At 43.9% G+C, this 6,000-nt stretch overlaps 1 protein-coding gene across 4 annotated transcripts in view; it reads left to right on the top strand.

The window, feature by feature from the left end:
* The first annotated feature begins 765 nt into the window (after positions 1-765).
* PUM2 (pumilio RNA binding family member 2) overlaps positions 766-6,000 on the top strand; it is a 76,488-nt gene continuing 71,253 nt past the window's right edge. For all 4 annotated transcript variants that reach the window (XM_087823383.1, XM_087823382.1, XM_087823380.1 and 1 more), the window contains exon 1: positions 766-908. The gene's annotated coding sequence lies outside the window, so the exon portion shown is untranslated. The remainder of the gene's footprint in view (positions 909-6,000) is intronic.

The raw sequence follows: 6,000 nt of genomic DNA, 5'->3' as shown, positions 1-6,000 counted from the left end.
GGAGAGCGTGCCTGGCGCGGGCAGGCCGCAGGGGATGGAAACCGGCCACGAGTGGGGGTCACGGCCCAGCAGGACGCCCGAGCTCCCCGCGCGCTTACCCGGCCAAGCACTGCGGGCCAGCTTGCCCAGGAGGCAACGACTGAGAGTATGGCAGCCCAGGGACGGGGTACACTTTTCCGCCCAAAATGCGTCCCCATAGTCTCGCCGCAAGGATAAGGGTGAAGCCTAAAGGCCTGGATCACTGCCGGGCGCCTGAGGGTGACAGCACCCCGGAAGCGGAGTGCGAGCAGTAAGGACACGGCAGCTGGGGGAGAACGTGCTACCGGGGAGGAAGCGGAGGGCCCACGCGGGAAGACAGCAGCACGCAGCGTTCGGAAACGCCGCGGCCGCGCCGCGCCGCCCACGCCCAGCCCGCACTACCGCCAGGTGCGGCTGCCCAGCCCACGGCCAGCGGCGCGCCCGCAGGGTGAGGGCGCGAAGTGCACGCCGGAGGGACGCCCGAAACGTGCGAGCGCAAAAAGCGTGCGCATGCGCAGAGCTCCCGCCGGCCCGCGCCGAGCGCGGGAGAAGCGTCGGAGGCCGCACCGAGGAGCCGCGCCTCAGTGAGTGCTCCCTCCTCCCCTTTCTCCCGGAGTGCCTTGCGCGCGCCCGGTGGGCGGGGGGAGGGGAGGGGAGGCGGCGGCGGCAGCCATGTTGTTGTGAGTCTCTGTGTCTCACTCTCGGTACCTCGGTGGTTCGGAGGAGGAGGGGGAGGAGAAGGAGGAGGTGGGGTGGGGGGGAGGGAGGTAGGTGGAGAAAGAAGATATTGCCGCCACCGAAGGCGGAGAGGGGAGGACGTGTAAGAGCGACGCCGCCGTGTGCCCAACGGTCGGTGTCCCCGGCTGAGGCAGCGCGGCCGCAGCAGCCCCGTAAGTCAGCCGCGCTTGCTCCCTCTCTCCGTGCTCAGGCGCCGCTGGGGCTGCTCCTCGGGCTTTGTGTGGCGGCCTCGGCGGGAGCAGCCCGCCGGCGGGAGGGCGGACGGGGCCTGCGGGGAGCCCGGGACGGCTGCGGCCTGGGGCCCGCTCGCACAATGCAGGGGGAGGGGTGCCGGAAGGGGGTGTGCGCCCGGCGGAGGGGCGCTCGGCTTTCCCGCTTCCTTCCCTCCCCCACGCCTAAGCCTCGCGGCGCTAGGGGCCCACCCGGCTCTCGGGTTCCGGCGCGCTTGGGGTTAGAGACCGAGCTGTCCGTCCGCCCGGCCGTTGGGTTCAGGAAGGGGGGGCGAGGCCGGGTGGATCCAGAGAAGCGTGCGTGTTGCAAGGAGGCGAAGAGGAAGAAGTGGATTTATGAAAACAAGCGTGGGAATCCGCGAGGGCCCGAGTGTGTCCGGGAAAGGCTTGCGGTAGGCAGGTGTGGGTATGAAAGAGACAGCGACTTGGGTTCGAATTGTTAGGTGCCATTAGTAAGGAATGTTGTGTTTTGTTATTGGAACAGGTTTTGGTACTCAAAAATATGTAAATTAAAACCAAAGTAAAGACAAGAGGTTTCAGACGTTGTAGCAATAGTTTTCCATCTGAATTGGGCTAAATGTAGGGGAAACAAATCGTGCATGGTTTTATGCCCAAACACGTTTGTAAAAGTTAGTACTACTTCTGAGAACATAGGCAGGGGAAACCCACTTTTCTTAACTTTTCACAACACATTTAAACATTTTTTTTAATGGGGGGCAGTATTGCGGACATATAGGTGTAATAAGACAATCGTGTCATTAAAACCGGGACTTAGAATTTTGTGAGATTTTTTTTAACTTAAGGAAACTTACATATTTTCAGTAAAGGTTTTTAAGGAAAGCTTTATTAGAAAAATGCTTTTAAACGCTTAAGAGAAATGTAATACCGGTATAGGTATTGTATATCAAGAATTTTAATAAAGGAAGTTACTTAAGGGTTTTAAAAGCTTGTTTACTGCTTAAAAAGCCTGTTTACTGCTAAGGTCCATGTTTAATAGATGACTACACCATGTGACCCTGGAGTATTTGAGGATGATTTAAGGGATTCTGTTAAAATAAAGATAAAAATTTTTAATTGGGTAGGCTTCTGTTCTTAGTCGTTTAATATCCTGCTTTTAAATTTTTATTTTCATTTGCACAGTCATCATAAATAGTTGTTGGTATTTCCCTTATTGCAAGAATGTCTTTAAAATTCGAATTTTTGGTAAAATTAAGTTATTTAGAATCTTTTGGTGTCCCTGAGGGTGGTTTTTGTACCAGAAAAGGTTTACTCTAATTTTAAAAATTGAAGTTACATCAGAATCTTGGCTCTTAGGCTTTTAAGTTTAGTTTTTTTCTTTTAAAGTTCAATTGTCTTGCACAAGTCTAGCTATTTCAAGTTAGATTTGCTGTTAAGAAACCTAAACATCTTCAAACAATGTAAACTGTTTAATTTTAATACATAGTTTTTTAAACTTATTTGTCTGAGTCCAAAGTTCTCTTAGATGTTCCAGTATTTAGTAAGATTTCAACTTTTTTTAAAAAGTCTAAATTACTGCCAGTTGGACTTAAAAGGTTGTTACATTAATAGGTCAAATTTTCTTAGACATTAAAAGTATATAAACCAAATAATGCAGCCTTTACACAGATACTAATGTTAGGGTTTTGTTTCTCTTAAACCTTTCATACTTGTTTATAAATCTTTCTGATGGCGATAGAAGATAATTTGTTTTCCTGTGTAGGTACTTATCGTAGCTGGCAGGAGTAATAATTATGATCAGAGATTTGGGCCAAATATGAATCCAAAACCAATCTTCTTGGTGATCAGACTGTCTCCTTTTTATAGACGCTGACAGGATCTTCATAATTTTAACCGGAGGTTGGTTCCTGTCTCCTGAGCTCAACTTCTACATGCTTCCTTATTCAGTGACCTTTAAACTTGCTGTGTTTCTAAAATAGGAACGTATTCTGTATTTTTTCATTTTCTTAAGACTTAGGGGTATTTTAAGTATCTGAATGTTTGTATCTCAGCTTTGGATTTCATTCACAGTTTGAGGCCATTTTACTGACAGGTGTGATTAAAATAAAAATTGTATTTATAACTATGTAAATTGGTTTGTGACCTATTAGATTTCTTGCTGTTTTTAAGAAGGCATAAAAATAGTCTTAATTGCTCCTATTGTCCCACCTCTTCACTCTTCCCTTTGATGAATTTGTAAGAGAAACTGATCAAGTATGGCTTAGCTCCTTCCTTCTCTTTCTCTTTGGGAGTCTGCCCCCTGCAGAAAGCATTTTGCTCTGCTCCTTGGTGAGTCCACCAGGGATAGACCTCTGCCCCTTTCTGGAGGAGGACTGTCATCCTCCTGTGCTCCCTATGACTGGGTTAGGATAATAATGGGGTGTGATGCTAGGAAGCTCAGATGGCCTAGGTCTACATTATGCTTTCCAGTGTAGCTTTATCAGAAATGAAGGAGGTATTTGGATTGCCATCAGTCCAACTCCTGTGTTTCTCCTGAACTCTGATGTGCTTGGAATAAGGTTTCCTCAGAACTTATCGCTGAGATGCTAATATTTTAATAGTGACTTTTATGTTTAGCAATATAATTAGAAGACATTTTTCATTTAAAATTTTTGCCTTTGTAGTAGAAAAAGTGAACTTAAGGAAATATTTTCAGGCTTTTCCAGTGTATAGCATTATTTCATAGGTTGGTAAAAATAAATGCTTTTTCGTCTCAGAGTTTCAGGTAGCAATATGTTTAGAGACATAGGTTAATATATTTTTTCCTTGGTGATTTTTTTCCTTTTAATAACTAGAAAAATTGGAAGATTTGCCTAATTAAACATGTGTCACCTTTCAGTCGTTTAAATTCTTAATTGTGGAAAATTGTCTTTTTTTTTTTAATGAAGTTTTATTTTACCCTTCCCTGGCTCCTTTTTATATTTTTCTAAAGTGCTTTAAAGGCCCTGGCCGGGTAGCTCAGTTGGTTAGAGCATCATTCCCATACACCAAGGTTGCCAGTTCAACCCCCAGTCAGGGCACATACAAGAAGCAACCAGTGATGCATAAATAAGTGGAACAACGAAGCAACCTTTCTCTCTCTCTCTCCCCCTTCCCCTCTCTCTCTAAAATCAATTAGTAAATAAAAATAAAGTGCTTTAGGGAATTTAAAAGGATTGGTTATTCAATCATGTTGAGAAATGGGTAGTTTCTGTAGTATATTCCACTTCTGCAAATTTAGAGACTGCAGTCCCATCTGTTTTCAGTTCACGTATCACAAATATTCACTTAAATCCTTATTCTTACTGGAGAGAGAAAAGATTTTAGAGTACTGGGAAACGTCCAAATATGTACACTTTCTGTGCATATCCCAGGATTTCCCTGTAGTTGCCAAATAGGGAAAAAGGGACAAAGTGTGAAAGGAATAGGGAGAAAAGGTAGTTGGGAGTGTCAGAATGCTTTGCAAATGAAGGGGGGCGGGGCAGGCAGTCATTATCACCTACCTAGGGTAAAGTGTATATTTGGAATTCAAAAACCTTCAAAAATCCACTTCCTGTAAGGGATTTGGTGAAATTGACTGTAAAATGACACTACAAAACCACTAAAGCAACACCTGCCTAGAAGAATAAAACCTGCAAGTGACTGCCAAAGTACATAAAAATGGGAGGGGGGGGGACTTTTGTGTGTGTGTGTGTGTGTACATGTTTTTAGTCCTGAAAAAACCCCAGTAAGTATGTAGAGAACCTTGTCTGAGGGTAGATTTTTGTGATTTCTTTCGCTGGGTCTCAAAGTGATCTCTGATTTTTGGCACTGTTTCTGAAAGACTTCTTAGTGAGCAGAAGATAGTCTTAACGGACAGTATAAGATGTAGCTGGTTTTTATTCACTCAGACATTAAAGAATGTGAAAGAGTGGTACAGGCAAGCCGACCCTAAGTAGTATAGGTCTTTGCTAGGTAGTCAAATGAGGCAAATTGTGGGTAGAGAAAAATATGAAAAGTATTATATCATGTTAAATATCAACAAAGGAATTACATACAGGTAAGGAGCTACTTGTGTCTTCTATTTTGGTGACCAGTTCATTTAACACTACGTTGTATTTTATCAGCACCTGTAGCATGATTAAATGAAAAGCATTTAAGTTTTATAATGGTAAAGCCTGAATCTTTAAAAATGATTCAACACAAACAATTAAAATTTGAAGTTTAGAGAGGATCACAGCTGCTAGTTTTGCCTACAAACATTTTCTTGGACCACCTTGCAGTCGAAGCATAAATAATTATTGCCTTTCATCTAAAGAGAAAGTCTTAGGTGCCTTCATTTAATCTCTAAATTATGTGGCTCCTACACTGGCAAAACTATTAGTACTCTAGGATAGTATGAAAGATAAAATTGTTTTCGAATATTTATCTTAAGTCTGGTTGAGAAGATATTCATTGGTAACATTTGATGAACATTCAGTCCATTTGTTACTGTGGATATTCTAAGTTGTATCCTTTCATCAAGCTGGACTACCAGAATTTGCACATATTTTTTGAGTTTTGCAGGCCAGTTGTATGCTACACTGTCCTTAGGTGTTGGTGCTAAATGACCTCTGTTCTTAGGGAGTTTATTGTAAAGTGGAGAGGAAGATGATTAAACTCATGATTACAGTGCAGTACACCAAGTGCTGTTACAAAAATGCTATGGATTCAGGAAAAGCTTTCCACAAGAGGTAAAGTTGAGTCTACAAATACTTAGAGAAGTTAATTGAGATGAGTTAGGTGAAGTGGCATTCAGCCAGACGGATTAACATGTGTAGGGAGCCTGATAGATGACAAAGCTTAAAGATATGACTGCAGATAGGTAGGAGTCCTCCAGATTTAAGAGCTTTATCTAATTTGGACAACCCTGCAAGACTTTGGAAACCCAAGATTATAGTTTGGGAAGATTTAGACCAGGGGTGGGAACATCGGGCCCCTGGGCCATATACTGCCCACAGTCATTTGGTCTGGTCCTGCCAAGGCAACTACAGGCGGAATTCGAAATTCAATAAATCTA

The sequence above is a fragment of the Miniopterus natalensis genome, chromosome 13 (assembly GCF_054644295.1).
Source record: "Miniopterus natalensis isolate mMinNat1 chromosome 13, mMinNat1.hap1, whole genome shotgun sequence".
NCBI lineage: Eukaryota > Metazoa > Chordata > Mammalia > Chiroptera > Miniopteridae > Miniopterus > Miniopterus natalensis.
This window is presented reverse-complemented; position numbering and strand designations above follow the sequence as displayed.